This window comes from Papio anubis, chromosome 10 (assembly GCF_008728515.1).
Source record: "Papio anubis isolate 15944 chromosome 10, Panubis1.0, whole genome shotgun sequence".
NCBI classification, from domain to species: Eukaryota; Metazoa; Chordata; class Mammalia; order Primates; family Cercopithecidae; genus Papio; species Papio anubis.
Genome location: NC_044985.1, coordinates 85,266,507 through 85,283,604, shown reverse-complemented (window position 1 = coordinate 85,283,604; position 17,098 = coordinate 85,266,507). Strand labels below are relative to the sequence as shown.

The 17,098-nt window shown below is 39.8% G+C and overlaps 1 protein-coding gene and 1 long non-coding RNA gene across 8 annotated transcripts in view; one reads left to right on the top strand and one right to left on the bottom strand.

Moving 5' to 3' along the window:
- Positions 1 to 14,472, bottom strand: part of LOC116269184 — a 90,817-nt gene extending 76,345 nt beyond the window's left edge. For all 3 annotated transcript variants that reach the window (XR_004176619.1, XR_004176620.1, XR_004176621.1), the window contains exon 1: positions 14,270 to 14,472. This is a non-coding gene — a long non-coding RNA (uncharacterized LOC116269184). The remainder of the gene's footprint in view (positions 1 to 14,269) is intronic.
- C2CD6 (C2 calcium dependent domain containing 6) overlaps positions 1 to 17,098 on the top strand; it is a 176,813-nt gene that overhangs the window by 138,004 nt on the left and 21,711 nt on the right. The gene's annotated exons all lie outside the window — the stretch shown is intronic.

Genomic DNA, 17,098 nt, shown 5'->3' with positions numbered 1-17,098 from the left:
GGTAATCTAATGTATGCACAGACTAAAGGAGTAAAATCATATAATATAAACTGACACACAAGTTTTTCACAAAATTCAATACTCAATCATGAGTAAAAGCTCTCAACAAACTAGTAATAAGAGGTAACTTTCTCAACTTGATAAAGAGCATCTACAAAAACCCACAGCTTACATCACGCTTAATGTTAAAAAATGGAACACTTTCCCTCTAAGATCAGAAACAGGGCAAAGGTGTATGCTCTTACCACTCTTTCTCGATATAGAAAGGAGATAAAAATTATGCCAATTGGGAAGGAAGAAATAAAACTATTTTCAGATGACATGACTGACTATGCAGAAAACATCATGGAGCCTACAAAAAAACAGTACTACAACGAATAAGTGAATTCAGCAAGATTGAAGGATACAAATTCCATATGCAAAAAATTGATACCATTTCTATAGATTAACAATGAACAGGTGGAAACAAAACTTTAAAACACAATAACATTTACAATAACTCCAAAGAAAACAAAAATACTTACAAATCTAATAAAACATGTATAGAATCTGTATGATAACAATTACAAAATGCTGATGGAAGAAATCCAAGACCTAAGGAAATGGAGGGACATACCGTGTTTCTGGATTGGAAGAGTCAGCATAATAAAGATGTCAGTTCACTTCAAATTGATGTGTAGATTTAATGCAATTTATATGTATATTATAACTTTTTCTAGACGTAGACAAGATCATGCTAAAATGTTTGTAGAAAAGCACGGACCCTAGGATAGCCAAAACAATCTTTACAAAAGCCTAAAGTGGAAGGAATCACTTTACTTGATATTAAGTAATCAAGAATAAAGGAGAGAGAGACACATAGGTCAGTGAAACAGAATAGACATCCCAGAGATAGTCCCCCAAAAGTATGGCCAACTGATTTTTTTTTTTTTTTTGAGACAGTTTTGCTCTTGTTGCCCAGGCTAGAGTGCAATGGTGTGATCTCGGCTCACCACAACCTCCACCTCCCAGTTTTAAGCAATTCTCCTGCCTTAGCCTCCTGAGTAGCTGGGATTACAGGCATGCACCACCATGCCTGGCTAATTTTGTATTTTCAGTAGAGACGGGGTTTCTCCATGTTGGACAGGCTGGTCTCGAACTCCTGACCTCAGGTGATCCGCCCGTCTCGGCCTCCCAAAGTGCTGGGATTACAGGCTTGAGCCACCGCGCCCGGCCAAGACAGTCTTTTCAACAACTGGCACTGGAGCAATTGGACATCCATAGATAAAAAATGAACTTAAGCCTCATTAAAACAGAATAAAACTAAATAGGGGTGAAATGTGGAACAACTGCTGGTGGGAATTTAAAATTGTAAAATTTTAGCAGTTTTATTTATTTTATTTCATGTATTATTTTTTGAGACAGGGTCTGGCTCTGTCACCTAGGCTGGAGTACTGGAGCGGTGGTATCTCAGCCTCCTAGTCTCAAGCCATCCTCCCATCTCAGTCTCCCCAGTAGCTACAGGTGCATGCTACCATGCTCAGCTAATTTTTGTATTTTTGGTAGAGAAGAGGTTCCACCATATCGTCCAGGCTTTTCTTAAACACCTGAGCTCAAGTGATCTGTCTGCCTCTGCCTTCCAAAGTGCTGGGATAACAAGCATGAACCATATTTTTTATTTTTAACTTTTATTTTAGGTTTGGAGTACATGTTCAGATTTCTTACATAGGTAAATTGTGTGTCACAGGGTTTTCATCAGATTACTTCATTACCCAAGTAATAAACATAGTATTCAATGGGTAGTTTTTTATCCTCACCTTCCTCCCACTCTCCACCCTGACCCCAGTGTCTGTTGTTCCCTTCTTTGTGTCCATATGTACTCAGTGGGAACATGCAGTATTTGGTTTTCTGTTCCTGTGTTAGTTTGCTTAGGACAATTGCCTCCAGCTCCACCCATGTTGCTGCAAAGGACGTGATCTCATTCTTTTTTATGGCTGCATAGTATTACATGATATATATGTACCATATTTTCTTTATCTAGTCTACCATGGATGGACATTTAGGTTGATTCCTAATCTTTGCTATTGTGAACAGTGCTGTGATGAACATATGTGTGCATGTGTCTTTATGGTAGAATGATTTATATTCCTTTGGGTATGTATCCAATAACGGGATTGCTGGGTCAGATGGAAATTTTGTTTCAAGTTCTTTCAGAAATTGCCAAACTACTTTCCACAATGGCTGAACTAATTTACATTCCTCCCAGCAGTGTATAAGTGTTCCTTCTTCACTGCAACCCTGCCAGTTATTTTTTGACTTTTTAATAGCCATTCTGACTGGTGTGAGATGGCATATCACTGTGGTTTTGATTTACATTTCTCTAATGATTAGTGATGTTGCACATTTTCTCATATGATCATTGGCTGGGTGTATGTCTTCTTTTGAGAAGTGTCTATTGTATAAGTTGAACCAACCTTGCATCTCAGGCATAAAGCCTATTTGATTATAGCGGATTAGCTTTTTTATGTGCTGCTGGATTCAGTGTTCTAGTATTTTGTTAAGGATATTCACATCTATGTTCATCAAGGATATTGAAGTTTTCTTTTTCTATTGTGTCTCTTCCAGGTTTTGGTATCAGGATGATGCTGGCCTCATAGATAAGTTAGGAAGCCAAGTCCCTTCTCCTCAATTTTTGGAATAGTTTCAGTAGGAGTAGTAACAGCTGTTTAAAATTTGGCCTTGAATCCATCTGGTCCATGACTTTTTTTTTGGTTGGCAGCCTTTATATTACTGATTCAATTTTGGAACTCATTATTGGTCTGTTAAGGGATTCATGTTCTTCCTGGCTCAGTCTTGGGGTGTTGTGTGTGTCCAGGATTTATCAATTTCTTCTAGGTTTTCTAGCTTGCATTCATAGAAGTGTTCATAATAGTCTCTGAGGGTTTTTTGTGTTTCTGTGGGGTCAGTGGTAATGTCCCCTTGGTCATTTCTGATTGTGTTAATTTGGATCTTCTCTCTTTCTGTATTAGTCTAGCTAGCAGTCTATCTATCTTATAAATTTTTTCAAAAAAACAACTCCTGGATTCATTGATCCTTTGTATGGTTTTTCACATCTCAGTTTCTTTCACTTCAGCTTTGATTTTGGTTATTTCTTGTCTTATGATCACTTCAGGGTTAGTTTGCTCTTGTTTCTCTAGTTCCTCTAGTTGTGTTGTTAGTTTGTTAATTTGAGATCTTTCTAACTTTTTGATATGGGTGTTTAGTGCTATAAACTTCCCTCCTAATACTGCCTTAGCTGTGACCCAGAGATTCTGGTATGTTGTATCTTTTGTTCTTATTAATTTCAAAGAATTTCTTTATTTCTGTCTTAATTTCATTATTTACAAAACCAAAAGCCATTCAGGAGCAGATTGTTTAATTTCCATGTGATTATATGGTTTTGAGCGATTTTCTTAGTATTTATTTCTATTTTTATTGCACTGTGGTACAAGAGCATCATTGTTATTATTTTGGTATTTTTGAGTTTGCTGAGGATTGTTTTATGTCTGGTTGTGTGATCGATTTTAGAGTATGTACCATGTGCACATGAGAAGAATGTATATTCTGTTGTTTTGGGATGGAGTGGAGTGTAGATGTCTATTAGGCCCTTTTGGCAAGTGTTGGGTTCAGGTCCTGAATATCTTTGTTAGTTTTCTGCCTCAGTGGTCTGTCTAATACTGTCAGTGGGATGTTGAAGTCTCCCATTATTTTTCTGTGGTTATCTAAGTGTCTTTGTAGGTCTCTGAGTGTTCCTGTTTTGAGTGTGTATATATTTAGGACAGTTAGATCTTGTTGAATCGAGCCCTTTACCATCATGTAATGCCCTTCTTTGTCTTTCTTGATCTTTGTTGGTTTGTTTTGTCTGAAATTAGAATAGCAACCCTGATTTTTTCTGTTTTCTGATTGCTTTACTTTGAGCCTATGGGTGTCACCGCATGTGAGATGGGTCTCTTGAAGACAGAATACCACTGGGTCTTGCTTCTTCGTTCAGTGCCACTCTGTGATTCTTACTTGGGGAATTTAGCTTGTTGACATTTAAAGTTAGTATTGATATGTGCAGATTTGTTCCAGTCATCATGTTGTTAGCTGGTTATTATGCAGACTTGTTTGTGTGGTTGCTTTATAGTGTCACTGTTGTATGTACTTAAGTATGTTTCTGTAGTGGCTCATAACAGTCTTTCCTTTCCATGTTTAGCATTCCCTTCAGGACCTCTTATAAGGCAGGTCTGCTGGTAATGAAATCCCTTAGCATTTGCTTGTCTGAGAAGAATATTATTTCTCCTTTGCTTATGAAACTTAGTTTGGCTGAATATGAAATTCTTGGTTGAAAATTCTTTCTTTAAGAATGTTGAATATAGGCCTCCATTATCTTCAGGCTTATAAGTGTTTCTGCTGAAAGTTCCACCATTGACTTGATGGGTAACCCTTTCTAGGTGACCTGCCTCTTCTTTCTAGCTTTCTTTAACAATTTTTCTTTAATTTTGACCTCAGAGAATGTGATGACTGTGTGTCTTGGGGATGGTCTTCTTGTGTTGTATTTCACTGGGTTTCTCTGCATTTCCTGAATGTGAATGTTGTCCTCTCTAGTGAGGTTGGGGAAATTTTCACAGACAATATTCTGAAATATGTTTTCCAAGTTACTTGCTTTCTCTCTCCATCTTTCAGGGATGACAGTGAGTTATAGATTTGGTCTCTTTACATAGTCCCATATTTCTCATAGGTTTTGTTCTTTATATATATATATATATATATATATATATATATATATACACTTTAAGTTCTAGGGTACATGTGCACAAAGTTCAGGTTTGTTACGTATGTATACATGTGCCATGTTGGTGTGCTGCACCCATTAACTCATCATTTACATTAGGTATATCTCCTAATGCTATCCTTCCCCTCTCCCTCTTACCCCCTCCCCACAATAGGCCCCAGTGTGTGATGTTCCCCTTCCTGTGTGCAAATCTCATGGTTCAGTTCCCACCTATGAGTGAAAACATGCGATGTTTGGTTTTCTGTTCTTGTGGTAGTTTGCTGAGAATGATGGTTTCCAGTTGCATCCATGTCCCTACAAAGGACACGAACTCATCCTTTTTTATGGCTGCATAGTATTCCATGGTGTATATGTGCCACATTTTCTTAATCCAGTCTATTATTGATGGACATTTGGGTTGGTTCCAAGTCTTTGCTATTGTGAATAGTGTCACAATAAACAATACATGTGCATGTGTCTTTACAGCAGCATGATTTACAGTCTTTTGGGTATAGACCCAGTAATGGGATGGCTGGGTCAAAGGTATTTCTAGTTCTAGATCCTTGAGGAATCGCCACACTGTCTTCCACAATGGTTGAACTAGTTTACAGTCCCACCAACAGTGTAAAAGTGTTCCTATTTCTCCACATCCTCTCCAGCATTTGTTGTCTCCTGACTTTTTAATGATCACCATTCTAACTGGTGTGAGATGGTATCTCATTGTGGTTTCTCTTATGACCAGTGATGACGAATATTTTTTCATGTGTCTGTTGGCTGCATAAATGTGCATGTGTCTTTATAGCAGCATCATTTATAATCCTTTGGATATATAACCAGTAATGGGATGGCTGGGGCAAATGGTATTTCTACTTCTAGATCCTTGAGGAATCGCCACACTGTTTTCCGCAATGGTTGAACTAGTTTACAGTCCCACGAACAGTGTAAAAGTGTTCCTATTTCTCCACATCCTCTCCAGCACCTGTTGTTTCCTGATTTTTTAATGATTGCCATTCTAACTGGTGTCAGATGGTATCACATTGTGGTTTTGATTTGCATTTCTCTGATGACAAGTGATGATGAGAATTTTTTCATGTGTCTGTTGACTGTATGAATGTCTTCTTTTGAGAAGTGTCTATTCATATCCTTTGCCCACTTTTTGATGGGGTTGTTTGTTTTTTTCTTGTAAATTTGTCTGAGTTCTTTGTAGGTTCTGAATATTAGCCCTTTGTCAGATAAGTAGATTGCAAAAATTTTCTCCCATTCTGTAGGTTGGCTGTTCACTCTGACGGTAGTTCCTTTTGCTGTGCAGAAGCTCTTTAGTTTAATTAGATCCCATTTGTCAATTTTGGCTTTCGTGGCCGTTGCTTTTGGTGTTTTAGACATGAAGTCCTTGCCCATGCCTATGTCCTTAAAGGTATTACCTAGGTTTTCTTCTAGGGTTTTTATGGTTTTAGGTCTAACACTTAAGTCTCTAATCCATCTTGAATTAATTTCTGTATAAGGAGTAAGGACAGGATCCAGTTTCAGCTTTCTACTTATGGCTAGCCAATTTTCCCAGCACCATTTATTTATTTATTTTTTTTTTTGAGACGGAGTCTCGCTCTGTCGCCCAGGCGGGAGTGCAGTGGCTGGATCTCAGCTCACTGCAAGCTCCGCCTCCCGGGTTTACGCCATTCTCCTGCCTCAGCCTCCCGAGTAGCTGGGACTACAGGCGCCTGCCACCTCGCCCGGCTAGTTTTTTGTATTTTTTTAGTAGAGACGGGGTTTCACCGTGCTAGCCAGGATGGTCTCGATCTCCTGACCTCGTGATCCGCCCGTCTCGGCCTCCCAAAGTGCTGGGATTACAGGCTTGAGCCACCGCGCCCGGCCCCAGCACCATTTATTAACTAGGGAATCCTTTCCCCATTTCTTGTTTTGTCAAAGATCAGGTTTGACAAAGATCAGATGGCTGTAGATGTGTGGTATTATTTCTGAAGGCTCTGTTCTGTTCCATTGGTCTATATCTCTGTTTTGATACCAGTACCATGCTGTTTTGGTTACTGTAGCCTTGTAGTATAGTTTGAAGTCAGGTAGCGTGATGCCTCCAGCTTTGTTCTTTTGGCTTAGGATTGCCTTGGCAATGTGGGCTCTTTTTTTGGTTCCACATGAACTTTAAAGTAGTTTTTTCCAATTCTGTGAAGAAAGTCATTGGTAGCTTGATGGGGATGGCATTGAATCTATAAATTACCTTGGGCAGTATGGCTATTTTCACAATATTGATTCTTCCTATCCATGAGCATGGTATGTTCTTCCATTTGTTTGTGTCCTCTTTTATTTCACTGAGCAGTGGTTTGTAGTTCTGTTTGAAGAGGTCCTTCACATCCCTTTAAGTTGGATTCCTAGGTATTTTATTCTCTTTGAAGCTATTGTGAATGGGATTTCATTCATGATTTGGCTCTCTGGTTGTCTGTTACTGGTGTTTAATAATGCTTGTGATTTTTGCACATTGATTTTTTATCTGAGACTTTGCTGAAGTTGCTTATCAGCTTAAGGAGATTTTGGGCTGCAACCATGGGGTTTTCTAAATATACAATCATGTCATCTGCAAACAGGGACAATTTTACTTCCTCTTTTCCTAAATGAATTCACTTTATTTCTTTCTCCTGCCTGGTTGCCCTGGCCAGAACTTCCAACACTATGTTGAATAGGAGTGGTAAGAGAGGGCATCCCTGTCTTGTGCCAGTTTTCAAAGGGAATGCTTTGAGTTTTTGCCCATTCAGTATGATATTGGCTGTGGGTTTGTCATAAATAGCTCTTATTATTTTGAGATACGTTCCATCAATACCAAATTTATTGAGAGTTTTTTTTAGCATGAAGGGCTATTGAATTTTGTCAAAGGCCTTTTCTTCATCTATTGAGATAATCATGTGGTTTTTGTCTTTGGTTCTGTTTATATGCTGGATTACGTTTATTGATTTGCATATGTTGAACCAGCCTTGCATCCCAGGGATGAAGCCTGCTTGATCATGGTGGATAAGCTTTTTGATGTGCTGCTGGATTCGGTTTGCCAGTATTTTATTGAGGATTTTTGCATCGATGTTCATCAAGGATACTGGTCTAAAATTCTCTTTTTTTGTTGTGTCTCTGCCAGGCTTTGGTATCAGGATGATGTTGGTCTCATAAAATAAGTTAGGGAAGATTCCCTCTTTTTCTATTGATTGGAATAGTTTCAGAAGGAATGGTACCAGCTCCTCCTTGTACCTCTGGTAGAATTCGGCTGTGAATCTGTCTGGTCCTGGACTTTTTTTGGTCGGTAGGCTCTTAATTATTGCCTCAATTTCAGAGCCTGCTATTGGTCTGTTCAGGGATTCAACTTCTTCCTGGTTTAGTCTTGGGACAGTGTAAGTGTCCAGGAAATTATCCATTTCTTCTAGGTTTTCTAGTTTATTTGCATAGAGGTGTTTATAGTATTCTCTGATGATAGTTTGTATTTCTGTGGGGTCGGTGGTGATATCCCCTTTATCATTTTTTATTGTGTCTATTTGATTCTTCTGTCTTTTCTTCTTTATTAGTCTTGCTAGCAGTCTATCAATTTTGTTGATCTTTTAAAAAAACCAGCTCCTGGATTCATTGATTTTTTTGGAGGGTTTTTTGTGTCTCTATCTACTTCAGTTCTGCTCTGATCTTGGTTATTTCTTGCCTTCTGCTAACTTTTGAATGTGTTTGCTCTTGCTTCTCTAGTTCTTTTAATTGTGATGTTAGAGTGTCAATTTTAGACCTTTCCTGCTTTCTCTTGTGGGCATTTAGTGCTGTAATTTCCCTCTACACACTGCTTTAAATGTGTCCCAGCGATTCTGGTATGTTGCATCTTTGTTCTCATCGGTTTCAAAGAACATCTTTATTTCTCCCTTCATTTTGTTATGTACCCGGTAGTCATTCCAGAAGCAGGTTGTTCAGTTTCCATGTAGTTGAGTGGTTTTGATTGAGTTTCTTAGTCCTGAGTTCTAGTGTGATTGCACTGTGGTCTGAGAGACAGTTTGTTATAATTTGTGTTCTTTTGCATTTGCTGAGGAGTGCTTTACTTCCAACTATGTGGTCAGTTTTGGAATAAGTGTGATGTGGTGCTGAGAAGAATGTATATTCTGTTGATTTGGGGTGGAGAGTTCTGTAGATGTCTATTAGGTCTGCTTGGTGCAGAGTTGAGTTCAATTCCTCGATATCTTTGTTAACTTTCTGTCTCATTGATCTGTCTAATGTTGACAGTGGGGTGTTAAAGTCTCCCATTATTATTGTATGGGAGTTTAAGTCTCTTTGTAAGTCTCTAAGGACTTAGTTTATGAATCTAGGTGCTCCTGTATTGGGTGCATATATATTTAGGATAGTTAGCTCTTCCTGATGAATTGATCCCTTTACCATTATGTAATGGCCTTCTTTGTCTCTTTTTATCTTTGATGGTTTAAAGTCTGTTTTATCCGAGACTAGGATTGCAACCCCTGCTTTTTTTTGTTTTCCATTTGCTTGGTAGATCTTCCTCCATCCCTTTATTTTGAGCCTATGTGTGTCTCTGCATGTGAGATGGGTCTCCTGAATACAGCAAACTGATGGGTCTTGACTCTTTATCCGATTTGCCAGTCTGTGTCTTTTAATTGGACCATTTAGTCCACTTACATTTAAGGTTAATATTGTTATGTGTGAACTTGATCCTGTCATTATGATATTAGCTGGTTATTTTGCTCATTAGTTGATGCAGTTTCTTCCTAGCATTGATGGTCTTTACATTTTGGCATGTTTTTGCAATGGCTGGTACCTGTTGTTCCTTTCCATATTTAGTGCTTCCTTCAGGATCTCTTGTAGGGCAGGCCTGGTGGTGATAAAATCTCTCAGCATTTGCTTGTCTGTAAAGGATTTTATTTCTCCTTCACTTATGAAACTTAGTTTGGCTTGATATGAAAGTATAGGTTGAAAATTCTTTTCTTTAAGAATATTGAATATTGGCCCCCACTCTCTTCTGGCTTTTAGAGTTTCTGCCGAGAGATCTGCTGTGAGTCTGATGGGCTTCCCTTTGTGGGTAACCCGACCTTTCTCTCTGGCTGCCCTTAACATTTTTTCCTTCATTTCAACTTTGGTGAATCTGACAATTTTGTGTCTTGGAGTTGCTCTTCTCGAGGAGTATCTTTGTGGCGTTCTCTGTATTTCCTGAATTTGAATATTGGCCTGCCTTACTAGGTTGGGGAAGTTCTCCTGGATGATATCCTGCAGAGTGTTTTCCGACACGGTTCCATTTTCCCCGTCACTTTCAGGCACACCAATCAGACATAGATTTGGTCTTTTCACATAATCCCATATTTCTTGGAGGCTTTGTTCATTTCCTCTTTCTCTTTTTTCTCTACACTTCTCTTCTCACTTCATTTCATTCCTTTGATCTTCAATTACTGATACTCTTTCTTCCATTTGATTGAGTCAGTTACTGAAGCTTGTGCATTTGTCACATAGTTCTCGTGTCATGGTTTTCATCTCTATCAGTTCTTTTATGGTCTTCTCTGCATTGATTATTCTAGTTATCCATTCGTCCATTCTTATTTCAAGGTTTTTAGTTTCTTTGTGCTGGGTACATAGTTCCTCCTTTAGCTCTGAGAAGTTTGATCGACTGAAGCCTTCTTCTCTCAACTTGTCAAAGTCATTCTCTGTCCAGCTTTGTTCTGTTGCTGGCGATGAGCTGTGTTCCTTTGGAGGGGGAGATGCGCTCTGATTTTTTGAATTTCCAGCTTTTCTGCACTGCTTTTTCCCCATCTTTGTGGTTTTATCTGCCTTTGGTCTTTGATGATGGTGACGTACTGATGGAGTTTTGGTGTGGGTGTGCTTTCTGTTTGTTAGTTTTTCTTCTAACAGCCAGGACCCTCAGCTGCAGGTCTGTTGGAGTTTGCTTGAGGTCCACTCCAGACCCTGTTTGCCAGGATATCAGCAGCAGAGGCTGCAGAAGATAGAATATTCCTGAACAGCAAGTGTTGCTGTCTGATTCTTGCTCTGGAAGCTTTGTCTCAGGGGTGTACCCAGCCGTGTGAGGTGTGAGGTGTCGGTCTGCCCCTAGTGGGGGATGTCTCCCAGTTAGGCTACTCAGGGGTCAGGGACACACTTGAGCAGGCAGTCTGTCTGTTCTCATATCTCAACCTCCATGCTGGGAGAACCACTGCTCTCTTCAAAGCTGTCAGACAGGGACATTTACATCTGCAGAGGTTTTTGCTGCTTTTTGTTTAGCTATGCCCTGTCCCCAGAGGTGGAGTTGACAGAGGCAGGCAGGCCTCCTTGAGCTGCAGTGGGCTCTACCCAATTTGAGCTTCCCAGCGGCTTTGTTTACCTACTTAAGCCTCAGCAATGGCGGCCGCCCCTCACCCAGCCTCGCTGCTGTCTTGCAGTGCTACCACCTTGCACAACTATCCAGACTGCTGTGCTAGCAATGAGGGAGGCTCCATGTGTGTGGGACCCTCCGGGCCAGGTGTGGGATATAATCTCCTGGTGTGCCATTTGCTAAGACCCTTGGTAAAGTGCAATATTAGGGTGGGAGTTAACCGATTTTCCAGGTGTTGTGTGCCTCAGTTTCCCTTGGCTAGGAAAAGGAATTCCCTTCCCCCTTGCACTTCCCAGGTAAGGTGATGCCTCAGCCTGCTTCAGCTCTCACTGGTCGGGCTGCACCCGCTGACCAGCACCAACTGTCCGACACGCCCCAGTGAGGTGAACCCAGTACCTCAGTTGAAAATGCAGAAATCACCCATCTTGTGTGTCGCTCACGCTGGGAGCTGGAGTCTGGAGCTGTTTCTATTCGGCCATCTTGGGCAACTCCCCCAACGGTTTTGTTCTTTGTTGATTTTTCTTTATTTTTGTCTAAGTTATTTCAGATAGCAGGTCTTCAAGCTCTGAGATTCTTTCCTCAGTTTGGTTGATTTTGCTGTTAATATTAATACTTGCTATTGTATTCTGAAATCCTTGAAGTGAGTTTTTCAGCTCTATAAGCTCAGTTTGGTTCTTTCTTAAAATAGACATTTTGTCTTTCATATCCTGTATTATTTTATTGCATTCCTTAGATTTCTTGGATTGCGTTTTGGCTTTCTCCTGAATATCAATGATCTGCATTTTTATCCATGTTCTGAATTATATTTCTGTCATTCCAGCCATTTCAGCCTGGTTAAAAACCATTACTGGGGAACTAGTGCAGTTGTTGGGAGGTAAGAAGACTCTCTGGCTTTTAGAGCTGCCAGAGTTCTTGCACTGGTTCTTTCTCATCTCTGTGGGTTGATGTTCCTTCAATCTTTGAAGTTGCTATCCTTTAGATTTAAAAAAAAAATCTTCTTTGATGTCCTTCTGGGTTTGATTATGGTATAAGGTAGGTTCAGTTGACTGGCTTCATTTCTGGTAGATTTTTAGGAGGGCCAAGGCTCAGCTCAGCACTGCTAGGCTGTGTGCCCTAACTCTGGGGGGCTTGTATTGGGTCCCAGCTTTGTTCTCCAGTCCCTTGTTGGGAAACTGCTGAGCTGGAGGGGCCAAGGTGTTCCTAGACCATTGGTCACAACACTCCAAACAGTGGTGCCAGCCAAAGCACTTCCTCAGTCTGTGGCTGTGGTGTCTGTGCTCCTTCCCTTGTGCCATCAGCAGCAGCAACAGCAGTACTGCAGGGTACACACTGGAGGGCTGGGGTGGGGTGCAGGCAGGCCTGGGGCTGCTGGCCTGCATGCAGGCATTGACAATAGCAGTGGTGGTGGCACAGGAGGGGGGAGGGGAGCAGGCCCACTGAGGTCCCTGTGCCCATTTGCACCTGTAGCAGTGTCAGCATGGAGGCCAGTCACTAATGGGTGTGGGGCTGGCAACTTCCATGTGCCAGTTCACACCTGTGGCAGTGGTGGTACAGGGCAGGAAACAGGGCCACTGTTGTCCCTGTGCATGTTCACAATGGCGACAGTGGCACTGCCGCATGGCAATAGGGGCAGTAGTTACACTCATGCCAGCAGCAATGGCATGGAGGGGTGCACATGCACCCACACATCAGCAGGGAAGTGGAGATATGGTTTGTCCTTGCATACGGGTACTGGTGCAATGAGTGCGTGCCAGCATATGGGCTGATGCATGTCAGTGGGGACCACACTGCTGGAGCTCTCTGATGTTCAAACGTGGTCTAGCTAGCACAGGAGCTATAATGTGGGTCTGCAAGAGGCACCCCTGTTGGGCCTCTGAAGCTGCACTGCAAGCAGGTACAGCCAGGCCAGGGCCCCATGAGAGGCTAGCAGATAGAAGGGCACTCAGATCGGACTGGATCCATCTCAGTGGCAAAATCACCCTGTTCTGTTCAGATGTGATAGTTCCCCTAAGGCTAGAGTCTTTTATGGAAGCAAGGCAAGTCTTGGAGGATGGACACCCCTGGCCGTGCTCCCCTGCAGATGTTCCTGCACCAAACGCTCTGCACTCTGCACAGGCAGGAGCCCTGTCCCTACCTCCTCTCTAATCATCTCTCCCTGCCAGCTCAAGTGTCCATGGGGGTTGTGGGGTCTCCTGCTGCCAGGATTCCAGAGGCCCATGGTGAAAGTGAATTACTCCTTGCCTGCTCAACTCATTCCTTCCCCAGGAGACACTGGGAGCCAGGAACAAGTCCTGATGTGTAGTAGCGCCATGCAAGGTTCCCTGCTTCCTCTCCCTTCAGTTCAGTGTCTATGACCTCCCTCTGTCCACTATCAATACCTTCCTTCTGAAGATCTGCTCAGAGTGTGTTAGTCTTCCTAGTGTCCTGGTACCTCACTGGCAGATGTTCCTCCTAGCTGCATCTAGTAAACCATCTTGCCTTTTATTCAGTTTATTTAAAAAACCATACATGCAACTACCCTATGACCCACCAATTGCACTCTTGAGCATTTATTCCAGGAAAATTAAGACTTATATGTAAAATACCTATATACAATGTTTATAGCAGCCTTATTCATAATAGCTCCAAACTGGAACACAACCCAGATGTCCTTTAATTGGTGAATAAACCATGGTACATCCATACAATGGAATAATACTCAGCAATAAAAAGGAACAAACTATTTATATGTACAACAACCTGGATGAATTTTTAGAGATTTATGCTGAGTGAAAAAAAGACAATCCCAAAATGTTACACACTGTATGATTCCATTTATATAACATTCTTGAAATGACAAAAGTATTAAAAATGGAGAACAGATTAGTGGTTACCAGATATTAATAGGGGATGGGGGCAGCAAGGAAATGGGTGAGATTATAAAAGGATATTAGAGATCCTTGTGGAAATGTCTGAATCTTAACTGTATAATGTCAATATCCTGGTTGTGAAATTGTACTACAGTTTTGAAAGATGTTACTTACTATTGAAGAAAGCTGAATAAAGAAGAGTACATGAGCTCTCTCTGTTATTTCTTACAACTGCACATTAATTTACATTTATTTCAAAATAAAAAGCTTAACTTTTAAAAAGAAAAATCATTGTCAAATATTTTAAGGAAGAAGAAAACTTACCTTAGACATTTTTCTTAAGGGTGGTAGTCAGAGCCATAATCAGCATATAAAACAAAATTAAATTGAACAAGATAAATTGGGTTTGTAACCCACTAAACATATATTCCAGTATATACAATCAACAGACTTAGAAGATTGAATCTATCACCTAGGGCAACAGACTTGTAAACTGAAGACATCTCAGAGTTCTAGAACACATTTCTGAAAGTCCAAGCTAATTGCTTCACAAACAAGTCACAAAATCTTTAGAATTCTGTGGGAAAATAATCTTCGGAGTTGTTTGAAGTTAAAAGAAGAGGTTTTTTTTAATGAGCCAAGGTAGACAGTGTGTTATAGAAATGCAGTATTTTGAGGCAAACTTCTGGAATACTAAATCTGAATTGGAAAGGACTGATAACATCTCTTTCAACTCATAGCTGATTCAGGTGACAGTCTTTCAATAGTTCCTTCACATTTTTAGAGCCCCTTCATAAATTAAGACTTTCAAGATATGGCCTAATTAGCTTTTACTTAAACCCTGACAATGACTGGACCCTAAATCATTTCCCCAAAAGTCAGGATGAAAAAAGGTGAGGAGAGATGGGGAAATTAATTTTACTCAGCAATGAAAGGCAGTGTTTGGTGGTAGTAGGAGAACTAGTATGATACAGTAAAAAGACCTTGGATTTTATAGGCAGAAATATTTAGGTTTAAATCCAGATTATTCCATGGTCATATAACTTTGGGCAGTTTACATCTGAGTTTCAGTTTTCTCATCTGCAAAATGAGTATACTATCTATCACCTCTTTCAAAGAATTTTAAAGGGCTTGGAACATAATAGACACTTGCTAAATGGTAAGTATTATCTTTATTCACCTGTACAAGTATAGGATAACTATGAAAAGTAGAATTGTTGGATCAGAGTGTACAAGCACATTTATTTTGATAGTGCCAGATTATGCTTTAAACTAGATATACTAATTTGCATTTGCATCAAAATGCTAGCAAGTACTCATTATCCCACACTCACATTTTCGTTTTTATGAATTTGATGCACAAAATAATATTCCACTGATACTTTAATTTGCATTTTCCTGATTATTAATGAGTGAACAATTTTCATGTGTTTATTATCTATTTGTATTTCTGTTATTTGTTTATAATCTCTGCCCATATTTACAAATTGGGTTGTGTTTGCTTACATGTGAAAATGCTTTATATGTTTTGGATAACAATACATTATCTATGCTGTTTGTTATTTATGTTTTTTAACTTCTTTGAGGTCAAAGGCATTTTTAAATGTCTATGTGGTCAAATTTGACACCTTTTCCTTTTTGGCTGTTGGTTTATATCTTGTTTAGAAGGTCCTTAGGTTATGTCAGTATTCTCCTAGATGTTTTTCTAGTACTTTTATAGCATATGGTTTTCATGTTTAACTATTTAATCTATCTATGCTTTTTAAAAAAATATGACATAAGAACCTACCAATATCTTTGCTGAAATGGATAGGCAATTGTCTCAATGCAATTTATTACATTTTCCCTATAGTCAACTTATTCTTGTCTGTCAGCATGCCTTCCTGAGGATTTCACCCCTGCCCTAGCCCCAATCCCTAGTGTGTTAGCAGTCTTGACACTGCCTCAGAGGCTACAAGGATGAGCATATAATTTAATTAAGAATATTAAGACAGGGTGTTCTTATTCTTTTATTTATTTCTTGAGACAGTGTCCCGCTTTGTCACCCAGGCTGGAGTGCAGTGGTGCAACCTCAGCTCACTGCAACTTCCTCCTCCCAGGTTCAAGCAATTCTCATGCCTCAGCCTCCCGAGTAGCTGGGACTGCAGGCACACACCACCACACCCGGCTAATTGTTGTATTTTTAGTAGAGACGGGGTTTCACCATGTTGGCCAGGCTGGTCTCGAACTCCTGACCTCAGGTGATCAGTCCACCTTGGCCTCCCAAACAATTACAGGTGTGAGCCACATCCCCTAACCTCTTATTCTTTTAAACCAAGAGCTATCAGCGGTAATTTCCTACCAGATGACAGAGAATGCCTGTAAAAGCCAACATGGAGAGAGAGTGTGCTGATCACATTAAGTCCCTGGAGCCAGCCATATCCATCCCTTAGAATTCCTAGTTAAATGAGCCACTGCGTTTCCTATTTAAAATGAAGTATATTATTTCCAAGGCAAACTTCATAAAATGCATTGATATCTTTAAAATTAAATGTATATATTATACATTAGGGTTGATTATATTTAAAAGTTACCCCATTTGGGGGTAAGGAACAGAAGGAGAAGAGAATAGTTGTGAGCTAAAACTTGGGAGAGTGCCCGGGTTAAAATAGTTGCTCCATATTTTTGTTAAATAATTACTTAATAAGTGAATGAATGACAAACGAATAGATTCATTTAAAAATTAACAAATACTTTGAGAAGAAAATTAAATAAGATAGTAAAATTTCTAAGCATGAAAATAATGAAAAGTAAATAATTGTTTTTAATCACAGAATTTACTATGTAAAATAATACTATTTGGAGTTTCCACTTAAGTGACAAATAGAACATGGTTTTGGTATAGATATCTTATCTCTTTTCATGAGAAAATTGATAAAGTCTTTATCCAGAAGTGGTTTGAGGGGTCTAAGTTTTAGAGCATTTAAAACTGAATGTAAAAATAGACAAGTGAGACTATATCAAACTTCAAAACTTCTTGCATCAAGGAAACAATAGAGTGAAAAGGTAATCCATGGAATGGTAGAGAATATTTGCAAATCATATATCTGATAAGGGGTTAATATCCAGAATATATAAGGAACTTCTACAACTCAACACCAACAAAAAACAACA